This window comes from Notamacropus eugenii, chromosome X (genome assembly GCF_028372415.1).
Source record: "Notamacropus eugenii isolate mMacEug1 chromosome X, mMacEug1.pri_v2, whole genome shotgun sequence".
In the NCBI taxonomy this organism is placed as follows: Eukaryota; Metazoa; Chordata; class Mammalia; order Diprotodontia; family Macropodidae; genus Notamacropus; species Notamacropus eugenii.
Window position 1 is genome coordinate 8,361,658 of NC_092879.1, and position 25,752 is coordinate 8,387,409.

Below are 25,752 nucleotides of genomic sequence, written 5' to 3' on the forward strand. Positions count from 1 at the left end.
TAGGACTTCTTTTTCTCTCTTGAAATTTTTTGGTGAAGTCTGAAGAATGCATGAGAATGTTGTAAGTACAAGCTGACTTCTCTCCTCATAGCCCTCCTTTCTCCCTCCTCCTTATTCCTCTTCTCCCTCTCTCTTTCCCTCTCTCCTTTCTCCTCCCTCTCCTCCTCCCCCGTGTCCTTCTCTTCCCTCTATTCCTCTTCTCCTTTTTCCCATCCCGACTCCTCTTCCCTTTCCTCCTACCCATCCCCCTTTACCATTCACTCTCTCCCTTTCCCTTCTTTTGTTCCACCCACCTTCCTCCCCAACTCCTCCTCTTTCTCCCTCTCCTGCTTCCCCCTCTCCATTCACTCCTTTGCCCTCTCTTCCCCCTCCCTTTTCTCTTCCCCATTCCTTTCTCCCCATTCCTTTTTCCTCTTCCTCTCCCCTTCCCTTCTCCCTCCTCCTCTCCACTACTTTCTCCCCTTCATAGGAAAATCAAAACTCCAAGGTGGATTGTCATGCTGACACTGCTGGTCCGACTCTAAACCCTAGGGTGCAGGCTCTCCTGCCCATCATTTCTGGCTCCTGCTACCCAACGACAATCTAGTATGCACATAATACTTTAAGGGACAAAACGTAGAGGAAATTATGGATGAAGTGAAAACAGAAGGTTTGCATCTTCCACAATACTGTTCTCCCAAAAGCAGGAAGGGTGACCTTCTCAATGCCTATTATGATGGTTACTTGGAAAACAGCATCCAATTGTCCTGCAGCCAAACACAAATTAAAGGTCATCCAAAATGGTTTGTTCCTGGTGTTGGCCAAGTAATCAAAGGCCTAGATATTGCTATGATGTGTACATGTTCTGGAGAAAAAAGAACAGTGACAATACCTGCTTCACTGGTCTATGAAAATGAAAGCTGTGGAAGTTTTCTTCGTGGGACCAGGGGGGTATAGCTGGACAAATCAGAAACATGAAAATCAGTTTTCCAGAAATCATCATTGACTATCTAGCTCTTTGCTTATAGGTCAGGATCAGGCTTGATTCCACATTGATTTTCAAGATTGAACTCTATGCTGTGACCAAAGGACCCTGAAACATTGAAACATTTAAACAGATGGATGTGGACAATGACAAGTAACTTTCCAAAACGGATATCAATGATTTCTTCAAAAAGGAATTTGAGAAAGAGCATAAATCACGTGACCAGTCATATCATGATTCTGTGTTAGAAGATATTTTTAAGAAAAATGGAGATAGCATCAGTTCTTCCAAGGAATATAATATATATCAACATGTAGAGCTGTAGCATATCTTTCTAAATTCACAGGGCTATCTTTGGAGTATTCACAAAAATATTGTGATCCAAATTTTGCTTACTTTTTTCTATAAGGCCACATTTTGATAACCTTGAAAAACTAATTACTGAACTTTACGTAAATTTTTAATAATAAATTATAATGTGATCCAAAATGTAGTGGAAAATTAAAAAAACATATTATGAGTCCAAACTAATATTTACACATGTGGAATGTACCAAATTTCTATTTTCATCCTTAACCTTCTCAACAGGTTTTTGAAATGTTGATTGTTGTCTTTGATTATTTTGTTATTTATTTTTCTCTCATTGTGGTAGCATAGTTTTAAATAGTAGAGACATTTAAGTTTGATTTCCTAGAAAGGAGATTGGAGGATACATATTCAGACACAACTGACATCAAATGATGACATTTCCAGAGTGGATTATTCACGCAAAATTACATCATCTCTCAAATCAGGGACTTGTTTTTCTGCTACTAACATCAAGCATAACCACAGAAAGCTGCTCCACTCATAGACTGTATCATGTATTACAAAGACGTCAAGAAGGATAATTGTTGGAACGTGTTTCTCTCAGCTAGTAAACTTCAGGATGTGATTTTCAATAGTTTTTTTAATATTTTATATGAGTTTTTAAGTTGGTATAACAACTGTTTATGCATGGGTATATGTGAGATGGGTCTTCCCCTTTCATATTTGAATATTCCTGAACAAAAGGGTCAGAGTGATCCCTGGTACCAGTAGAAAGAAAATTATAAAAGGATAATATTACCTCATGTTATACAGATGCCTTTTCCATGCAGCATCAAGACTTGTCAAAAATGTATTGCTTTGGTAGTTTTTTGGAACTAATGGATAATAGCTTAAGCCAAAATATTAGCCTAACTGTAGCTATTAAGTGAACTTAAGTGAACTAACCATTGTAAAATCCAAAAATGATATTTTTTTTAGTAATTAAAATAAGTGACAATATTGTAAATAAAAGTAATTTCTTATAAATTGGATAAGTTTTAGATGAACAAATATTTTGGACCAGTAATCAAAGATGGTTTGTCTACAATGAATGGAAAATAAATAGAATGCAACTGATACTTTTTAATCTTGCTTTAAATTTATATCAAAAAATGTTTTTTAGACTTTTCCTTAAAATGCCTTTAGTGATGACCAGCTTGGGTATGTTATGGAAACAGGGATATAATACTGTGTCAGGTTCCTGTAGGTTCACTGCCTTTGGTGGAACAATTCACACACATAGGTAAGATGTTTCCTTAACCACTAACTCTTCACTTAACTATTTCAAATATCTTCTTGTTGTTCAGTGGTTTTGTCACGTGTGTCCAACTCTTTGTGACCCCATTTGGGGTCTTCTGGGCCAGGATACTGGAGTAGTTCGCCATTTCCTTCAGTAGATGATTTTACAGATGAGGAAACTGAGGCAAACAGGGATAGGTGACTTGCCCAGGGTAAAACAGCTAGTAAGTGTCTGAGGTCAGTTTGAAACTCAGGACAATGAGTGTTCCTGATTTCAGGACCAGTACTCTATCCACTATGACACCAGCTCCTGGCCATGAAGTTCAAATATACTGAAACAGGATTTTTTTTGTGTCATTACATCTAAAACAGGATCTAAACTTCAACTAATAGAAAAGAAATGGATATAGTAGGTCTACAGATTTATGCTGTCTCACTGCAATCAAGTCCTTAGTGATTCATATTATACTTTTGTAATTGTCTATCACTTCATTAGATCATTAAGCATAAATAACTGCCTCCTTTGTGTCAAGCTCTATGTTAGGGATACAGGGAAGTAATTCTTGTTCTCAAGGAGATTACATTCTTTTTGTGGGGAAGATATTTACAGATGTGGGAAATATGAATTATATATACAAGGTACTTGAAAAAAGTCAAGAACTTCATGGTATATCCAAACTGGGGCCTGGGGCAGGCCCTGTTGGGAGACATCACGTGACCCAAAAGAGATGAGATGAGATGGGACACATTAACCCCGTTTTCTCTCCTATCAAGAGTAGCATTGTTGCCAACAGTATCACATTACTCCCTTCAACACATTTTTCCCTCTGTACCCTCTCACAGCTGGCCTTTAGTGGGTGCACCAGGCTTCTGCTCCACAGGCCTGTTTTGTAACCTAGCTTCACCTAATTTCAGTGCCAAATAGACAGTCCATATTTATGCTTGAAGCAATAGGAGCCAGGCACTAGAGCGTCTTTTAATAAATGTATTTTTTCTTAAATCATTTTATTTGTTTTTCAGTGTTCTACAATCACTGCTGTATATCTTAGATTTTTCCCCTCCTTCCTCCCTCCCATCCCACTCCCTCTATGAGATAGCATAAAATTGTATATAGGTTCAACACACAAATTCCTATAAAATACATTTTCACCTTAGTCATATTGCAAGGAGTAATTAAAGTGAGTGGGACAAATCATAAAACAAAACAAAACATAATGCAAAGGAAAAGATTCTGCTTCATTCTGAGATCAAATTTCATAGTTCTTTCTCTGGATGTGGAGGGCATTTTTCCACAAGAGTCCATTAGGAATATTTTTGCATTGCAGTGAAGTGCTACGTCTACCAGAAAAATTCCTCACAAACTGTGGTTGTGACTGTGTACAAAGTTCTTCTGGTTCTACTAGTTTCACTCATCATCTGTTCATATAACTCTTTCCAGGCCTCCCTGAAGTCTTCCTCATCATCATGTCTTATAACAAAATAGTATTCCATCACATTCAAATATCTGAACTTTTTCAAGCATTCCCCAATTGATGGGAATCCCCTTGATTTTCAGTTTTTGGCCACCATAAAGAGAGCTGCTGTAAACATTTTTGGAGGGGCGGAGCCAAGATGTTGGAGTAGAAAGACACACAAATGCAGGCTCTCCTCACACAGCCCATAAAATACCTGTAGAGAGGGACTCTCAACAAATTTTGGAGCAGCAGAAATGGAGAACAACAGAGTGGAGGAGATTTCCAGCCCAGGGTGACCTGAAAGGCCTGCGGGAAACGTCTATTGCACCATACTCGGAGCGGAGCCCAGCCTTGGCCACACAGTGCAGTGAGGCTCACAAACAGGGGCGGAATCTCCAGTCTTGGAATCCCCAGTAGCAGCAGCAGCGGGTTCAAAGACCCCTCAACCCACAGGCAACAAAGGTCAGTGATGGGGGTTTTTTCAGAGGGCTGGGAAGGGAGAAGAGCTTTCCCATAGCTCCTGCCTCATGCGGAGGCCACAGAGGCCACATCGGGCAGGCAGCAGCAGTTCCTACATCAGATCCTACAGCAACCCTCATCCGCTGTTGTATCTTCAAATCCCTGGGGGCACAGAGGAGCTTATTATTAACTCTACCCTGTGTAGAGGCCCTGAGGGAGCTGGTCTTTGTCTCTCAATGAATGGCGGCCCTGTCCCCACAGCTTCACTAAATCCCAGTCCCCCAGTGCTGGCTTGGTGGAACTGCAGGCCAGGTGGCTGTGGACAGGAAACTCTGCTAAGATTCTGGGCACAAAAATCTCTCCCTGCTCCCAGACCAGTGTACACTCTTGATTGTGCCACCTTGGAGGAACTGAGATCTCACAGATTCCCAGAGTATGCCCCACTCTTGACAAAGGACCCAAAAGTCAAGGAACTGGTTGGGAAAATGTCCAAACAAGGGGAAAAAAATAAGACCATAGAAAGTTACTTTCTTGGTGAACAGATATCTCCTCCCATCCTTTTGGATGAGGAAGAACATGCTTACCATCAGGGAAAGACATAAACGTCAAGGCTTATCCCAAACATACAAAATAAATATTCAATGCTCTCAGGTCATGGAAGTGCACGAAAAGAATTTTTAAAATCAAGTAAGAGACGTGGAGGAAAAACTGTGAAGGGAAATGAGAGAGATTCAAGAAAAGCATGAAAAGCGGGTAAACACCTTGCTAAAGGAAACCCAAAAAAAATGCTGATGAAAATAAGACCTTTAAAAATAGGATAACTCAACTGGCAAAAGAGGTTCAAAAAGCCAATGAAGAGAAGAATGCTTTAAAAAGCAGAATTAGCCAAATGGAAAAGGAGGTTCAAAAGCTCACTGAAGAAAATAGGTCTTTCAAAATTAGAATGGAACAGATGGAGGCTAATGACTTTATGAGAAACCAAGAAATCAAAAACAAAACCAAAAGAATGAAAACATGGAAGATAATGTGAAATATCTCATTGAAAAAAAAACTGACCTGGAAAATAGATCAAGGAAGGACAATTTAAAAATTGTGGGACTATCTGATAGTCATGATCAAAAAAAAAAAAAAAAGAGCCTAGACATCATCTTTCATGAAATTGTCAAGGAAAACTGCCCTGATGTTCTAGAACCAGGGGGCAAAATAAATATTGAAAGAATCCACTTATTGCCTCCTGAAAGAGAAACTCTTAGGAACAACGTGCCCAAATACCAGAGTTCCCAGGTCAAGGAGAAAATATTGCAAGCAGCTAGAAACAAACAATTCAAGTACTGTAGAAATACAGTTAGGATAACACAAGATCTAGCACCTTCTTCATTAAGGGATCGAAGGGCATGGAATATGATATTTCAGGAGTCAAAGGAACTAGGACTAAAACCAAGAATCACGTACCCAGCAAAACTGAGTATAATACTTCAGGGGAGAAAATGGTCCTTCAATGAAATAGAGGACTTTCAAGCATTCTTGATGAAAAGACCAGAGCTGAAAAAAATAAATTGACCTTCAAACACAAGAATCAAGGAAGCATGAAAAGGTAAACAGCAAAGAGAAATCATAAGGGACTTACTAAAGCTGAACTATTTACATTCCTACATGGAAAGACAATATTTGTAACTCTTGAAACTTTTCTCAGTATCTGGGTAGTTGGTGGGATTACACACACACACACACACACACACACACACAGAGTGAGCACAGGGTGAATTTAATAGGGTAGGATCGTATCTTAAAAAAATGAAATTAAGCGGTGAGAGAGAAATATATTGGGAGGAGAAAGGGAGAAATGGAATCGGGAAAATTATCTCTCGTAAAAGAGGCAAGTAATAGACTTTTTAGCGGAGAGAAAAAGAGGAGAGGTGAGAGAAAAAGCATGAAGCTTCCTCTCATCATGTTCGACTAAAGGAAGCAATAAAATGCACACTCATTTTGGTATGAAAACCTATCTTACAATACAGGAAAGTGGGGGAGAAGGGGATAAGCAGGGTGGGGGAGATGAGGGAAGGGGGGCAGTGGGAGGAGGGAGTAATTTGAAGTCAACCCTCTTGAGAAGGGAAGGGGTCAAAAGAGAGAATGAGGGCAGGATAGGATGGAGGGAAATATAGGTAGTTCTACACAACACGACTATTATGAAGTCATTTCAAAACTACACAAATATGGCCTCTATGGAATTGCTTGCCTTCCCAATGGGGATGGGTGGGGAGGGAGGAAGAAAGAGAAGTTAGCACTCAAAGTTTTAGGAAAAACTGTTGAATATTCTTGCAACTAGGAAATAAGAAATACAGGTAATGGGGTATGGAAAGTTATCTTGCCCTACAGGACAAAAGAGAAGATGGAGATAAGGGAAGGGAGGGATGTTAGAAGGGAGGGCAGATTGGTGATAGGGGAAATTAGAATGCTCAGCGTTTTGGGGTGGGCGGAGGAGAGAAATGGGGAGAAAATTGGAACCCAAAATTTTGTGGAAATTAATGTTGAAAACTTAAATAAATAAATTTAAATAAAAAAAATATTTTTGTATACGTAGGATCTTTTCCCATTTTTATGATCTCTTTGAGATGCAGTCTCAGAAGCCACATTTCTGGGTCAAAACTCATGCACATTTTTCTAGTCCTTTGGGCATCGTTCCTAATTGCTCTCCAGAATGATTGGATCAGCTCATAGCTCCAACAATGTCTTGCAATTCTCCCACCTCTAATCTAACATTTATCATCTTCCTGTTTTGTCATGTTAGTCACTCTGATGTGTGGTCCCTCATAGTTGTTTTGATTTGCATCTCTCTAACTAGTAGTGATTTGGACCACTTTTGCATATGGCTACAGATATATTTACTTTCTTCCTCTGAAAATTACCTGTTCATATCATTTGACTAATTATCTTTTTTTTAAATTTGACTAATTATCAATTGGAGAATGGCTTGTATGCTTGTACATTTGACTAAGTTCTTTATATATTTCTGAAATGAGGCCTTTATCACAGATACTCATTGCAAAAATTCTTTCCCAGTTTTCTGATTCCCTACTTATCTTGGTTGCATTGGATTTGTTTGTGCAAAAACTTTTCAATTTTATATAATCAAAATTATGCATTTTCCACTTCACAATGTTTTCTATCTCTTCTCTAGTCAAAAATATCTTCATTCTCGATAAATCTGAGAAATACACTATTCCTTGCTCCTCTAATTTCTTTACAGTATCAATCTTTATGTCTTGATCATGTACCCATTTGAAATTAATTCTTGTGTACAGTGTCAGGCATTGGGATATACCCAATTTCCACCAAACTATTACCCAATTTTCCCAGCAATTTTTCTCAAAAAGTGAGTTCTTATCCCAGAAACTGGAGTCCTTGAATTTATCAAACAGTAGATTGCTACATTCACTGACTACAGTGTCTTGAGTACCCAGTCTATTCCACTGGTCTCCCCATCTGTTTCTTAGTCAGTACCAAGTATTTCTGATAATTACTGCTCAAAATTCAATTTGAGATCTAGTAGCACTTGGCCACCTTCGTTAGCATTTGTTTTCATTGATTCCCTTGATATTCTGGAATGTTTTTCCTTCCAGATGAATTTGGTATTATATTTTCGAGCTCTAGAAGTAATTATCTGATAGTTTGATTGGTATGGCATTGACTAAGTAAATTAATTTAGGCTGGATTATCATTTTTATTATATTTTCTCGGCCTACCCACGAGCAACTGATATTTTTCCACTTACTTAGAACTGACTTTATTTGTGAGAAAAGTGATTTGTAATTGTGTTCATATAGTCCCTGAGTTTAATTTTTTTATCTTTCATTTTTAACACAGTTATTATCACATAAAACAATTTCAACTTTTGGTCAGGTGATACTTCCTTTAAAGCATGAACAATATAGATCACAAATGATTTTTTTTTACATTAACCACCTGAGACATACATAATAATTATATATGCTAACTTCATAAGACCTTGAGCTAATTGTCTCCACACTAGTACTAAGAATTAAAGGACCCTAACTTACGGTTGTTGGTCTAAAGTCCTAAGCCTAATAGCTTAATTTTAGACTTAGCCTCGGATGTTCCCCTACAAACAGTCTATAATGTAGTAGAAGTGGTATTAATCTTACTAAACTTTTGACTATAGGAAATTACCACTAAGAGTAGGGACATTGAAGGGAAACAATATCTCCCCAACTTCATGTCAATTCCAGGCAGGAGTAGATTGTCAACTGGCATTCAGTCGGGCTTAAAGTCTGCCAGGTGTCAGAGAGGGAAATTGAGTCAGGAGAATCCTACCTCAGCCCAGGTTGAAGAGCCCCTCTCCCACCCTTCCCATGAGATCACCTTTTTCAGTTCATATCGGCAACTCACAGGCTTACTAGCATCATGAATTGGAGGCTCAGACAGCCTTTCTTGCTTTCTATACCTAGAGTTAGACTCAGGGGAACAGTCAGTTAATCGTCCCACAGCATTTTAAAATAGCAAGTTCCAATAACTAGGTTTCAGATATGACTATAATTTCACATTGGCTAAGGAACATCTTTTAAGGCAAATCTTAAGTGGCTTACATGCCTTTCTGTACATGTTCTATTTCCTGATTAAATAACAATCATAAAATCAAATTTACCATTAAAACCTTAGCTTTTCCATCAATGCCAAATTTTACCCCAAGTTACCTGCCTCTAGGAAATATAGACGAAAATTGTTTTCCCCAAACTAAAGATGTCTCTGATTTAGTATCAGTAATTAATTCAGTCACTTGTTTTAATACTAATTTGTTTTGCATCACTTTGTAGCGTGTCCAATTTTTCTCCCCATCTCTCCCGTCCCCTCGCCCCCAAATACCTTGTTTCTGATTACTCCTTCCCTTCTATCACACCCCACCCTTCCTTTATCACCATCTTCTCTTTTGTCTTGTACGGCAACATAAACTTCTATACCCCATTGCCTATATTTCTTATTTCCCTGCTACATGCAATAATAATTCTCAGCATTCGTTCCTAATACTTTGAATTTCAACTTCTCTCCCTCTCTCCCTCCCTACCCATCGCCACTGAGAAGGCAAGCAATTCAATACACACTAAATATGTGTCACTTTGCAAAAGACTTCCATAGTAATCATGTTGTGTAATACTAACTATATCGCCCTCTATACTACTCTATCCCCCCTTATTTTTTTGTTTCCTCATTTGACCTTGCCCCTTCTCAAAAGTTCTTATTTCTAGTTACTTTCTTCTCCCATTTGCCCTCCCTTTTATCATTCCCCTCACACCACTTGTCGCAAACTCCACTACTTTCCTGTAGTGTAAGATAGATTTTCATACCAAATTTAGTGAGTATCTTATTCCTTCCTTAAGCCATATGTGGAGAGAGTGGATTCACTTTTCCACTCTCCCCTTCACCCTTTTCTACTCCATTGAACAAAATTTTTCTTATCTCTCTTATAAGTTATAGTTTGCCCCATTCCACTTCTCCCTTTCCCCTCCCAGGATTTTTCTCCCTCACCCCTTAATTTTTATTTAATTTTATTTTTATTGGAGATATCATCTGCTCTTATTGAACACAGCCTGTACTCTGTGTGTGTGTGTGTGCATGTACAATCCCTCCACCTAACAAATACTTAGAAAAGTCTCAAGAGTTATCAATATTTTCTTTCCATGTGGGAATATAAACAGTTCAGCTTTACAAAGTCTTTTATGATTTCTATTTCTTGTTTACCTTTTCACGCTTCTCTTGATTCTTGTGTTTGAAAGTCCACTTTTCTCTTCAATTGTGGTCTTTTCATCATGAATGCTTGAAAGTCCTCTATATCATTGAATGACCATTTATTCCCTTGAAGTATTGTACTCAGTTTTGCTGGGTAGGTGATTCTTAGTTTCATTCCTAGTTCCTTTGACTTTGGGAATATCCTATTCCAAACACTTCCATCCCTTAATGTTGAAGTTGCCAGATCCTCTGTTATCCTGATTGTATTTCCACAATACTTGAATTATTTCTTTCCAGCTGCTTGCAGTATTTTCTCCTTGATCTGGGAACTCTGAAATTTGGCTACAATATTCCTAGGAGTTTCTCTCTTTGGGTGTCTTTCAGGATTTGATCAGTGGATTCTTTCAATATTTATTTTGCCCACTGGTTCTAGAATATCAAGAAAGTTTTCCATGATAATTTCATAGAAGATAATGTCTAGGCTCTTTTTTTAATCATGGCTTTCAGGTAGTCCCATAATTTTTAAATTGTGTCTCCTGGATCTATTTTCCAGGTCAGTTGTTTTACCAATGGAATGTTTCACATTATCTTCTATTTTTCTCAAATTTTGCATTTTTTTTCTAACTGCTTGGCTTATCTCATAGTCATTCATTTCCCTGAACTGAGTTCTCTCTTTCAAAGAACTATTTTGATCAGTGAGCTTTTGAATCTTCTCCTTCATTTGGCTAATTCTGCTTTCTAAAGCCTCCTTCTCCTCATTGGCTTTTTGGACCTCTTTTTCCAATTGAGTTAGACTCTTTTTAAAGGTGTTATTTTTCTCAGCATTTTTTGATTCTCCTTTAGAAGCTACTAACTACCTTTTCAATCTCTTCCTTGGCCTAAACCCAGATTAAGTTCCTTTCCAAGGCACTGGAGGCAAGGGCCTTGACTTCCTGTGATAGTGTGCCTTGTTATTCCTCATCAGAAACGATGGGAGGAGACACCTGATCACCAAGAAACTACACTTCTATGGTCTTATTTTTTTCCCCTTATTTGGTCATTTTCCCAGCCAGTTACTTGACTTCTGAATCCTTTGTCAAGAGGATGGTCCCATTGTCCCTCCTTTCCCCAGTGCTGTGTTCAAGGCTGAGATTATACTCAGCTGCTCGATTTCCCCGGGGGTTTGGGTGGGGGCAGGCCTGTCACTCAGGGCTGAGGTTTGGATCAGTTACTCCCTACAGCCAGAAGCATTAAGCTGAGCTGTCTGGACAATGGACCTACTTTCCTTCTTGGCCACGGCACCTGCCTGCAGTCTGCTGCCAGGGCCTCTGTCCTGACCTGGGGCTATTGCTGGAGGAACCCCGTTCCCTCTCTCTCAGCTGGGAAAGCCCTCCAACACTGACATTTGGACCTTTGTTGCTTGAGGTTTGAGGTATCTGGGACCCTCCCTGCTGGGAATTTTGCCCCAGAGGTCTGTTTGGGTCTTGTTCCTCCCAATGCCGCCTGCTACAGAGCCCAGGGCTCTGCTACCCTCCACTAACCGTCCCATGATATAGACCTTTCATGTCAGCCTTTCAGGTTACCTTTGGCTGGAAACCTTTTTCGCTGTGTTGTTCTATGGCTTCCGCTGCTCAGGAATTTGTTGGGAGTCATTTTTACAGGTATTTTGTGGATTGTGGGGGAAGCACTAGAGTATATGTGTCTTTCTACTCCACCATCCCCGTTCCCCCTGGGTTTGTTTCTGCAGGTAGACGCCCAGATATTTTGTACTGTCTACTTTAGCTTTAAATAGGATTTCTCTTTCTATTTCTTGCTGTTGAGGTTTCTTAGTAATGTAGAGAAATGGAGATGGTTTATTTTTTAACCTGCAAATTTGTCAAGATTCTTTATTATTTCAAGTACATTTTTACTTGATAATCTTGGATTCACTGTGTATATCATCATATCATCTGCAAGAAATGATAGCTTAATTTCTTCTTTGCCTATTCTAATTCTTTAAATTTCTTTTTCTTCTCTTATTGCTACAGCTAATATTTCTAGTATCATATTGAATAATATTGGTACCATGTTAGATAATAGTGCTGGAGCTTCTTGATCAGGGAAGTGAAGTGGTCATAATTGTGCTCTGGGAGTTCCACACTTCCCCATGTGGCTGTATACAGCTTTTCCTTTCACTATCTCAGCTCTGCCTTTTTCCTGCAAAGGCTCCACTACCTATGATATTGACAAGATAAAGCCCATTCAGTATGAGCTTCCTGGTCTTCATCATTTCTTTCCCTTCCTTCTGAAATAGTGAGGTGGTCTTCCTCTTTAAGAATTACACTTGACCCTATCCTCCTTACTCTCATTTAACTCATCCCACCACCATTCCTCTAAGACATCATCCCATCATTGCTCAGAAAATAAGTGAAATTTGTGTCACTGTGCAGGAAGAATGAAAGATAATTAAATCTGAAATTAAAAATTGTTTCTAGATTTAGAAATCATGCTACCTGTACATATTTATGATGTCTTCTAGACAGATATATAGATTTTGCCTAGTGGAATCATCTATAAAAAAAAACACTCTACCCACGAAAATATCTTTTAACAATTTATTGTTCTACACAGAGATTGAAGGCTTTTTTTTTTCAGGAAGTTAAATTGCTCAGTCTATAAGTTTGTGAACCTATAAACTTGAATTACTTTTTGGTCCCATTAAGCTTCTCTATTGTCCCTCCCCCCCCCCCACCCAATGAGCCACATTGCTGTTTAGTAAAGAAGAAAAGTGCCCTTTCAGAAATGTAATAGTTAGCGTGTGACATGGTTAGGAAGTGATTAACATTTGCGATTGCTGCTCTATTCTATACGGTAGAATTCCTCTTTGTATAGATTACTAAATGTATTACCAATTGGAATGTTGTCTGTATAGTTAAAGTCATGGTCTTTCATATAAAATATACACTCAAGTGTTAGATAGTGAGCAATTAATAGAAAAAGCAGTAAAGAGTATAAAGAGACTAAAAGATGAACTTGCAACTAGAAAGAGATCGAAGACTGTAGTATCAGGTAAAAAGAAAAGTTAATTACCATATTTTTTTTTCCTGTGTGGCTTTACCTAAGACTTTCAGACTGACAAAGCTGTTACTTCACAAGCAGACCCTGCACTCCCTATTTTGCCAAAATAACAGAAGCTCAGTAAGGGATGGCTTGGATGCCTGTACTAATCAATATTTAAAACTGTATGCGGCAAGCCTTGTCAAACATTTAAATAACCTCAGCTTAACAAGATTGAATGTAGTCAGCAGTCTTTGGTCGGTGGCACACAAAAGACGTTTTGATAAGTGAAGACTCTTCCTTCAATTCAGGTTCAAAAGTCAGCTTTGGGAGATGTAAATCAAGCTTGTCCAATATTCTAAGGGAAAGTATTATTGTGGGTAAAATTTTGCAATTGGACTCTTAGATCAAATAAGCCATGAAACGCCCTGTACCCTCTCCCTCCATGTCAATCTGAACTTTTCTGTAGTGTGAATCATAATAAATTGTGTTATGTGATTTATCTGGAAGAAATGGTGACCCAGAAGCAGAAGATAATGTTTTATTCTGTCAGACTTTAAGTATATTGTTCCCAAATCAAGAACATTTTCTTTCATGCATTGTTTGTTTGAAATGCAAGCAGATTGCTAGTAAGTGCTGTAACACTCAGTGCAGAAAGTGAATTAATTCTGATGCTTAGAAAGCCCAAATTCTCCAGATAATGTAACAAGATGCGAAGTTAAGCATAAACCTCTTGACTTCAAGAACCAAAGACCATTCAAGAAAGCAGGCGTGTTACAACTTCAGAATCAGTTCCTTAAGAGTGATGATGAAAACAGAGCAAGGGGGAAATTACTGGCAAGCAGTATAGGATCAGATGAAGATGCTGAGAAAGTGAAGGATGTCATTGAACTTTCTGAACCTTTCATATATTTTTTCTTACTGTCCTGACTTACCAAAAGCAAACAGGGAGAAAAGATTACTGTGTTATTAATTGGATAAGTTCTAATAATCTTCTTAAAGTATTGCTTCATAGAAATAATTTTGGAAAATTAGAAATTGCATCATTAGGGATGTGGCAATGTTTTTATTATGGTATTCTAAGTGTATGGCAAAAATAACTAATTGTTTTCAAGGTTGTTTTTTTGGTTGTTTTTTTTTTTTTTTGAAACTGTTAATTCACTTTGTACTTGAAATATTTCTGTAAAAAATCTTAAAACCCAAAGCTATCTTTGTGGTCTAAGAAATACATGCCACACTAAAAAGTTAAATTTCAGAATTCAACTGCCCAAGTTTTCAGGACATTCATTTTCTGCTGCCAAATCGTCTATCAGATTTCTAAGCTAATGCTCGATCAAGAAGTTCTTGTGCCTACCTTTTAAGCCTATGTAAATACTTCATTTTCCCCACTAGAAATCAAGTTTCTGGATGCAAGGCACTATTGGGGGGGGGGGGGATCTTTTGCATATGTGTATGAATATGTGTAGGTAAGTATATGTCCATGGGTGTGTATGTGTATCTGTGTGTGTATATATAGGTAGATAGATAGGTATAGATATAGATATTCACACACACACACACACACACACACACATATAGACAGAGGGCACAGAGTGAGCTGAATAGGAAGGGAGAATACTAAAAATTAAAATTTCCTATTCAGTGGAATGTAGTAGGAGTAAGAGAAAGGGAGACGTAGAATGCAGCAAATCATCTCACATGAGAGAGGCAAGAAAGAGTTTTACAATGGAGGTGCAGAAGAGGGAGATAAAAGAGAATAAGTGAATCCAACATTCATGTGATTTGGCTTAAGTAGGGAATAACACACACTCAATTGGGTACATAAATCTATTTTACCCTGTAGGAAAGGAGGAGGGAAGGGGATAGCAGAAGGAAGAGACTCAAACACTATTGTGGAGGGACAAGTCAAGGGAGAAAATGGAATAAATAGGGCTTAGGACAGGACGGAAAGAAATGTAGTTAGCCTTTTGCAACAAAACAGTTATGGAAGTGATTTGCATAGCAACACATGCATGACATATCAAATTGCTTGCTTTGTCAATGACGGGGGGAGAGGAAGGAAGAGATAAAGGAACTCAAAGCTATAAAAATGAATGTTAAAAATTGCATTTGCATGCAACTGGGAAATAAGATGTACAGACAATGTAGTATAGAAATCTATTTTGCTCCACAGGAAAATAGAGGGGAAGGAAATGGAAGAAGGGGGCAGGTGATAGAAAGGGGGAGCGACTGGTGGAAAGTGTGCATGGGGTACACAGTGCTTTGGGCTGGGGGGGTGGGAGAGATGAGGAGAAATTTTTGAATTAAAATTCTTCTGGAAGTGAATGTTGAAAACTGAAAAATAAATTATATATTTAAACATTATTTCCTTTGGACGTTAAAAGTAATAATCACTATAATTTTGAAGTAAATTAGTTGGAAACTTCTAAAATGATACATCTCTCTCTTTTCCACTTAAAAACAATGAAAGATCGTTAAAATTCTAATTTGTCAAAATCTAGTTTTTGTAAAGTGACCTTGTAATAAGGTAGATTTTCATGTGTAAGGTAGATTCTTGTTATTCTTTGTTAGAGTTTGGTTTCTCAGGACTCACGGAAGTAACAATGTCTATTTGCCAGACTGTGAAATGTAGACATCTCCACCACACTTGCACAGCATTATGTAATGATAAATGATATAAACATTTGTGCTTGAATTGTAAATATCCACTACGACTGTGCAGTGAGATATAATGGTGAGATAATGTAAACTTGTGAGGCTATTGCTGACAAGATGACTTCTCTGTCTGTTTACGTATAAAGCAGGTGGGCAATGATGAGTGAATGGGGAAACCTTAGGGTTCAGTGCACGAACTGGAATGCTGTTTGTTCTTGATCAACCCCATCAAGGCTTGGGGGGGGAATCTGTTTTTGCCTCAACTGGCCCCTATTGAAGTTTGAGAGGATATAGGGGAATGCACAAGCTGTGCCTATCTTGATTGACCCTATCAAGAGGTAGGGATAGTCGCCCCCTCCCTCGGCTTCTTATTGGCCCCTGCAAAAAGGGAGATTAGGGACCGCTGTAGGAGTTTTGGTGTTCTCATTATCAGCAAACTCCCATTGAGAAGACTAGACTAGAAGGTGTCTTCTTGTCTTTCCTGTCTGACCACATCAAGAGTGAATCTGTTTTAGCAGCCCTCCTGTGTGTTTATCTGTCTTATCGTCCTCAAGTAACATAAATAAATCCCCAAAGTACTACAGCAAACTAAATTCCTCGTCACCACAAAATTTCTAGCTGCCACCTTCCTTTAGTCAAAAAAGTGTTTGTAATGGGGGGGGGGGGGGGAGATTCAGTTTTTAAAACCCAGGAAGAACATACCCAATTTAATTAGCCTTGTTGCAGTAACAAATTTCACCAGATCTCTCTCTGTCTCTGTCTCTGTCTCTGTCTCTGTCTCTGTCTCTCTGTCTCTGTCTCTGTCTCTCTGTCTCTCTGTCTCCCTCTCTCTCTCTCTCTCTCTCTCTCTCTCTCTCTCTCTCTCTCTCTCTCTCTCTCTCACACACACACACACACACACACACACACACACACACACACACATATCCTTAGCTGAAGCAGGCTTAAAAGTCACACCCCTATTTTGTTCAAGGATTCCTGTTTACCCAAAAAGAATTCCACAACACAGAAACTTCTTGCAGAGGACTGATAAGAATTTTAAATTCCTTTAAATTCCTTGACCTCATTTTAAATGTAGACAATACTTGAGATTTTATAATTGTCTTTCAATTACAGTTCATTAGAATATTACAACACATGGACAGCAGGGCTGATAGAATGACCTAATAACTTCCTCATCTATTCATTCATTCGCTCCTTCCTGTTGTTTTGATACTACAATTCTGAATCTAACGTCTAGATTATAAGAACCCTTGCCTTTCTAATAACATATCGGATTCAAGTGTTTATCAAATGACACAATATAAGAAATTTAGAAAGAAAAAACTCTCATTAATAGTAAATATTTAAAACTTGAAACAAACCTATTATTAATTTAGGTAAATGCACTTTCAAATACCATGAAAAGAAAATAATTTATCTCACTATTAATACATTGAAGCTACATCTTTAAACCACCTTATATACTATCATAATAATCAACATTGTGAAATGAAAATTGTTATTGTAGTAAATATTATTATTATCTGCTTATAATTAAATACACCTCATGATATACTAAACACTTTCAAATTTTCTAGTTTTTTCACATACTTTTAAAAGCTCAGTTCACATATAACAAAATCTAGATGAAAAATTACTTTGTCTAACGCCATTTCTATTTTACAACAGAAATGTTTGGTCTGTCAAATTTTACAATATAAGAGAATTTTAGAAACAGTACAATTTAGTAAAACAATATAACACAAACAATAAAATTTAGATGATATCAGTTACATTTCTAAATGATCACATATAAAAATTATTTCGCTTATTTTTTTTGACATTTTAAAATCACCTTAACGTTATCGGGTAGGGAAGAATTCCATTAAATTAGAGAATAATAAGGTAATGTCTAGGGTATGCCAGTCATTGTGTTAATCACTTTAAAATCATTTTATCATTTTGATCCCACAACCATTATTATTTTTCCCTTTATAAATCAGAAAATGGTGTAAATAGAGATAAAAGAATTTACCATCCGTTATGGAACTGATACAATTCTGCAACTGGAACAGAGAAAGGTGGGCTTACAAGGACCAGAAGCTGGCTGACTCCCTCAACTTGTAGAGCTACACTGTGCTCTGCCAGGGGCATCTGGATTTTCTCAAGCAGCAGCTGGGAGCTGGGGGACTATGGCACAGGGCACTGCCTAGGGGCTGAGGTAGTTGGTGCCAGGGCCTTCTCAATAGTGGTAATTCTTGGTGGCAGGGCTTAATGAATGCTTCCCTTGGGGCTTGACCAGTCCCCCTTTCCTCCTCCTCACATGTACAGATGCTGCTGGATCTGGGGCTGCTTGCAGCTGCTGGGGCAGCATTCCCAGTATATACTGCACCTGAGTGATATTCCCAGGCTTTGCTGCTGCAAGGTGCCGAGAGGCAAAAGGTCATTGGGACCACTGCCAGTGCTGCTCCACCCTCAGTCTCCCACTGTGGCTGCTCTCTCCCCCACCCTTTCCACCAGTTGGGGAAGGATGATTCAATTTTCCTTTATAATTCTCTAGCATTCTCTTATTAGTCTGATCTGTGATGAGAGGGGTTAAAGAGAAAACGTGGGTGGTTAACAATTCCCGCAAAGAGATACACTTTTGACTGGGGGAAGGAGTGGGGAATGCTTGAGTGATCTGGATTGTGGAGAGGTATTTCAGCAGGAGATAAATTCCAGGAATTACCCCAAAGTCCCAGGAGTTTTCTACTGCAACATTAAAATGATTAATTTTCAAACCTCTTAATGATGAATCTCAAAACCTCCAGAATCTACATTAATCTTTTACAACGTTTTCTTTAGCTATAGGCCTTAGAAAATTTTCTGACTGGATGAATTTTAAATCTTTCAAGGTAACAGAATCTAGCTCACAGCATGAAAACGACATAGCCTTTTTACAACACAGACACTGACAAATGACAAGGAGAGGGGAAGTCTGAAAAACCAGAGGGGCTTCCTTGAAACCCGCATCACAAATAGTCTATTATTACTACAAGGAAAGGGACAGGGTGGGGAATTTGCAAGGATACAATATGCAGACCCTGTATCCACCAGGGCTGCAATGGAGTGGCCCTATACACCTCTCCTAGGTGAGAAAAGTGTGAAGAGGGGCAGATAGGAACTGGATCCTGTAAACTTTCCTCAGAGCACTAGTAAGGTTGCAGATTTAAAGGGACAGGTCCCAATGAGGTTAAATTCAGAGATCTCACCATTGCTTAGACATTGTGTTGGGGGTTTGAAGGACTGAATTGCAGGGCCCTGATTGCAGAGAAGACCTACAAAATGCAGAGCAATATGATCCCTGTCCCCAGAGCTAGCTCAGAGAGAATTGAGGATTTTGACCAAACAAGTAAGAGTCCAGAATGGAAGCTGGGAAAAGAGAGAGACTTACCTACTTCCACGAAAGTTAAGAATTCAGGAAAATACATCCTGAGGTGCTCAAGTCACTAGTGTTGTTGGTGTGGGGTGTCATCTCCCGACTCCATCAGTTCCATTCTCGTCACATCATCAAAACTATTGATGATCATTTAAGATCATTTGAACCCCAGTAAGGGCCAAAACCTGAAATAATCAGAAAGGCTGCCTTGGGGTCTAAAAGACATGTTCTTCATTGTTCTCTGGGTAAACCCAGAGAATGCCCCTTCTTGTATCAACAACTTACAAGGCCAGATGGAATTAAGAGCATTTTTCTCTGTTTATTGCCATTAAGGCTGAGGTGCCTTAACCCAAGACACTATCTTGAATACTGGGACTTTTCATATCTTAATATTTTATGGACCTATACTATGCTATGTAATGTTAATGGTAAAGGAAATATAGATATCTTGAGTTGTATTTTCAATTGACACTTTGTCAACTCTCTTATCTTACCATGTGTACAATCTATTTAGTTAAGCCCATACTATGGTTAAACACACATATGCTTAAATATAAATTTGAATAACACAGACATCCTGAGTTGGAATTGTTCTAAAATGCATTTAAGGCTTCTCATTCTTTAATCTGAAAGTGAGAATTAGAATCTGGCTACCCATGTACATGTTAGCTAGCATGAGCTGGGCTCCTCAAAAGACATAATCCTGGGGTGGGGGGCACCTAGGTTGTGATTCAGCTCAACCTAATCAAGAGTAAATATCTTAAGAATAGGAATGTAAAAACATCATTGGAATTCTGGTAGTACAAGGATCTCTTAATGGAGGGGAAGTCTATATTACCTTTGGTATGAAGAATTTCTGTCATTGTATTAACAACTTTCTGTCACCCTGTCAAATAAATTCTCGAAGCACCCCAAATATGCTGTTGAAATTTATGTTGACTCAGAATCCCATTGTTCCCAACCTTGTATATCAATTAGTGTTGACGGAGGCTCTGATGGGGAAGGAGACACCAAATCTGAAGCTTTTTCTATTACCTCCTCTTTGTCACATTCCCCTACCTGTAAATTGTCATATTCTTGCTACCTTGTTTACAAAACTGTTCATATAATTGTTAATGGAATGAAAGAAAACCGTTAACACTAATTGTAATTTGGAATGCCTAAACCTTAGTCATCATGACAATGTCAAAATGCAAGTAATGTCCTTATATTCCTACGTTTAAGGGAATGAGATTAGGTTCAGCTGACCTATACATTAAGTCCCCCATCCAGGGATGTTGCCTTGTGGGGAAGCAAGCTCAAGCTGGATCTCAAATTCTAGTGTACTTGCCCCCTTCCATTAGGATTTATGACATCAGGGGCAAAACAGCCAGAATGAAGTGGCTTTCCTTGCCCAGATTGGCAAGGGTTACTGGGGTTTCATGACCAGGCCTTACCACCTCATTCTCTCTCCTCCCCCTCTCCTACTAAAGATATAAAAACTTTTTCTTATGTCTCTTTGGTTGAGGAAATCCACCGGACATCCCCTAGGGTGGAAGATTTGTTACCCTGTTTTCTCAATTAATGATGCTTTATTCTTTAACTCAAGGCTTTGATTTGTTTGAGGACTTGACAAGGGGAAAGATTGTAGATAATACAAAGACCCAATTTACAGTCAGTAGGTTATATCAAGGTGCTGAGTTGGAAAAAGAAATGAAAACTTAAAGAGCATTTATAAGAAATCCCTGAAAAAGATTTTTCCCTTTTCAGCACAGTGAAGCATTAAAAAGCTGATTCGCAGCTGGGTAGAAAAGGACATTTCTCACTTTTTATCATATAATTAGCCTCCTGCCTTGCTGGTACAGGTACAGATCGCCCAGTGCAGCAGGAACAGAGAGAAAAGACATTTTTGCCTTTTGAGTTTTGTCTCGTGACAAACCCTGGAGGATGACCAAAGAGTGGCCTTGGGAGAACTGTAGCCTTTTGGTGACCATGACCCCCAAGACTTTTCATCCCCTATTATAAGCAGCAATATAAAGCTGGTTGATTTGCTTTCACTTTTAAAGTAGAAATCATTCAATGATTCTGTGCTCAGGTCGAGTAGGGCCGCCTTCCTCCAGCAATGAGAACAAACTGGTATGGTTTCATGTTTATTGACTTCTTTCCATTCATTATGCAAAATTACTCTTGTTTTTACAATACGTGGATATACATATTAACATGGGAAGAGCAAAAAATTAACACAACCTCAGCATAACTTGTGAAAATCACCTTGTGAAAATCTTGGAATTATCCACCATGAATCAATGTTCTCATCTTGAAAGGGAGTGGGAAAGGATTTATACATATTTGAGGTATTTAGGACTTTTTGAGGTATTAATGGCTAAGTCAGCATTAAGGGAGAAGCACAATAAATTAGTAAGTCAGGAAGGAAGTGGGGGTGAGATATCTGTAAATATGATAAATCAGAAAGCATCATCTTTGCTGCTCTTTAGTTAATTCAGGAATGAAGATGTTTTCTTTTCTCTCTGAGCTGGTCAAGACTGGTTTCAGCAGTTGCAGTCATCTCTGAGTTCAGCTAATGCTTACTTCACAAAGAATCCCCGAGATATTAAGCAGCCCTGGACATCAGAAGTCCTCCTGATTGATTAGTTCTTTAATTGTCTGAACCACTGTCTACTTTCTCTGTGAGAAAGGCAAGCTCTAGCACATTCAATAGATATTTGATAGTACAGGCACTACAAAGCCAATGTTCACAAAGCACAAATGAAGAATGTTTCTTTCAATACGAGGCAAGCAACAGTCAGGAGATTGTTGTTTTTTGGAGTGGAGGGGGGCTTGTTCACTTCTGGCTCTAACTTTGGGAGGGCCTTCTCCCTCACCACTACCTGACATTCAGACTGTTGCTGAAAGAGGGCTAGAGTGAACCCTCACCCCCACCCCAGTGTTTTAGTTAGGCAGTGAAGTAACAGAGAATTTAGCTTCCCAAGAGTCAGGGCAGGAAGAAGAAATAGGTCACCCAAATCCAAATTTGCTTTTTGTTTCATGTAAAAATCAAGGAAGACAAAAGAAAAGGCCTGTGCCACGTGGGGCAGATGAGTAAAGGTCTTACATGTGTTTGCATGAGAATACATTTGCATGGGAATATTCATAGAGGGAGCAGGACTCCTGGGATTTAAAGTGCAAGAGCTCATTAATGTCCTGCTAGTTAAGTCCATACCTCAGAGATGAAGCTCAGTAAAGACTAGGAAAGATGCAGAAGAATATTTGGGTGTGTGTATGTACGTATATAAATGAAGTACAAGGTGTTGGAGATTTTAGAAAGATAAGGGAGAAAGGGTCGTGATTTCATTCAGTAAGGATATGGGAAACTTTTTACAGTTGTTCATGATATACAGTTTGGAATTCAGTGTGGGGGTGGGGGAGGTGTCAAATAGGAAATGAAAGCTGATTGATTCTGAGAGCTCCTTATCTAGAAAGCCTGAAAGAGAGGTAAAAGAGTCTGGGGACTAAGAATTGATCCAGTTCTTTAAGGAAATAAAGTAAAGGATCATAGGGAGCTGGAAATTGTCACCATTTGCCTTTTTTTTAAAATGAGTTTATAGATGCGGGTAGCATATATAAAACCAGATTTGATTAGATTAGGTTTCACACCTGTCCCAAAGGAAATCAGAATGTGGTCTGAATGTGTTCCTCTATCAGGATAATTATGGCAAATCGGACCCTAATATAAACTGTATTTGGTATTTGCTTTCTTTTTAAAATTTACATATTTTCAGTATTCTACAATCACTATCATACAGCTTAGATTTTTTTCCCTCCTTGCTTCTCCTTCCCCCCTCACTTCCCCTCCTTCCTCTCTCCCTCTTCAAAAGGGCATAAAATTTTGTATACGTTATGCACATACATTCCTATTAAATACATTAATACATTTTCACCATAGTCACATTCCACAGAAGGATTAAAATGAATGGAAGAAATCACATAACAAACCAAAAAGGAATACTAAAGAAAATGATCTGCTACATTCTGTGGTTGAATTCCATAGTTCTTTCTCAGGATATGGAAGGCATTTTGCCTTAAAAGACCATAGGGAATATTTTAGGTCCTTGCATTGCAATGAAGCTCTAAGTCTACCAAAAAAATCTTCACACTGTGGTTGTGGCTGTGTAAAAAGTTCTCCTTGTTCTGCTCCTTTAGCTCAGCATCAGATCATATAAATCTCTCCAGGCCTCTCTGAACTCTTGTTGTTCATCATTTCTTATAGCACAATGGTATTCCATTACATTCATACACCACAGTTTATTGAGTCATTCCCTAATTGATGGGCATCCCCTTGATTTCCAGTTTTTGGCCACCATAAAGAGTGCTACTATAAATGTTTTTGTACATGTGGGACCCTTTCCCATTTTTATGATCTCTTGGGGATACGGTCCTAGAAAAGGTATTGCTGGATCAATGGGTATGCACACTTTTTTAGACCTTTGGGCATAGTTCTAAGTTGCTCTCCAAAATGGTTGAATCAGCTCAAAGTTCCACCAACAACGAATTAGTATTCCAACTCTCCCACCTCTTCTCCAGCACTTATAATCTTCCTGTTTTGTCATGTTAGCCAATCAGATAGGTGTGATGTGGTATCTCAGAGATGTTTTGATTTGTATCTTCCAGATCAATAGTGATTTAGAGCATTTATTCGTATGACTTTGTATATCTTTAATTTCTTCCTCTAAAAACTGGCCGTTCATATCTTTTGACCATTTATCAATAGGGGAATGACTTGTATTCTGGTACATGTAACTCAGTTCTCTATATATTTTTAGAAATGTGGCCTTTATCACAGACACTAGTTGCAAAAATTCTTTCCCAGTTTTCTCCTTCCCTTCTAATCTTCCTTGCACTGGGTTTGAATGTGCAAAAACTTTTCAGTTTAATGTAATCAAAATCTTCCCTTTTCCATAAATCAGATAAATAAACTATTTGTTGCTCCACCAATTTGTTTATATTATCAATCTTTATACATAGATCTTGTATCCAGTTGATCTTTATTCTTGTGTACTGTGTCAGGCATTGTTCTATGCCTAGTTTCCACCACACCATTATCCAGTTTTCCCAGCAATTTTTGCCAAATAGTGAGTTCTTATCCCAAAAGCTGAGGACTTTGGGTTTATCAAACAGTAGATTGCTACATTCATTGACTACTATGTCTTGAGTACCTAACATATTCCACTGGTCTACCCTTCTGTTTCTTAGTCAGTACCAGGTGGTTTTCATAAATGCTGCTTTGTAATGCAATTTCAGATCTCATAAAGCTAGTCTACCTGTCCTAGCATTTCTTTTCATTAGTTCCCTTGATATTCTGGACTTTTGTTCTTCCAGATGAATTTAGATATCATTTTTTCCAGCTCTAAAATATAATTATCTGATAGTTTGATTGGTATGGTACTGAATAAATTAATTAATCCAGGTAGAATTGTCATTTTTATTATATTGACTCGGCCTATCCATGAGCAACTGTTTTTCCACTCAGATCTGACTTTATTTATGCAAAAAATATCTTGTAATTGTGTCCATATGCTATTTGGCATCAAGAAATATTTATTGGCTGTGTGACCTCAAGCCAAGTATCTTATGTTGGTTTACCTCAGTTTACTAATATGTACTATGATAACAATAGCTCCATCTCCCAGGTTGTTATAAGGATCACATGACTGTAAAAACCTTAACACAATATTTGACATGGGGCAAATGCTATATAAATATTAGCTGTTTCTATTACTTCTTTATTTAGATGTAATTGCTTCTTACTTGACAATTCTATGTGGAGTTTTAGATGTGATCAGTATACAATGCCAATGGTGATGTGCTGGGGATGGAAGCTCAATTCCATGTGGACAGTCTCGGGCGGGTAAAGGTGGGAACTTCTAAATCTTAGAGTTCTCACGAGGCCCTCCCAGGAAACGACTGGGAATCGAGGTGAACCGAGCTATCTCGTGTATTTCCGCCTCTTCCCGTGAGAGATGTGATGGGAGAGAGCTCTCCCCACCCTCGAGATTGTCCCGGATCTGGGCACACCTAACAGCACGGTATTCAGACGCAAACTATGCGGCTGGAGAGCTTAAGTAGGATCAGGAAAGCCTGAAAGTTCTCTTGGGCGGAGGGGCCACGTGTGAGGACAACAAGGCTCCGCTTTTCCTCTCTCCTCTCTCCCCTCCCCCTCTCTCCCCACTTATACTTCTACTTCCAATCTCTTATTGTAAGATCTTTGCCTCCTTGGGAGATCTTTCTCTCTCCCTCCTAAGGAAGAATTCCCCTGCACTTGTAACTAGACCCTGAAATAAAGCTCAACCCTTGTTCGACTCTGGAACGTCCTTTCTCTCATACGAGCATCCGGTTTGGCCAACCGAAGACCTCCGATAGAGGTAAGGGAAGACTCGGGTAGCCCACAGGCCTCTAGGCCTGACAGTGATGAGATGATCTTATGTGTAATTTGGAAACAC

General features: G+C 38.6%; 2 pseudogenes; both read left to right on the forward strand.

The window, feature by feature from the left end:
- Positions 1 to 46: 46 nt before the first annotated feature.
- On the forward strand, positions 47 to 1,289 carry LOC140515866 (peptidyl-prolyl cis-trans isomerase FKBP7-like; annotated as a pseudogene).
- Positions 1,290 to 4,532: 3,243 nt separating this feature from the next.
- On the forward strand, positions 4,533 to 21,206 carry LOC140515867 (BRCA1-A complex subunit Abraxas 1-like; annotated as a pseudogene).
- Positions 21,207 to 25,752: the final 4,546 nt, after the last annotated feature.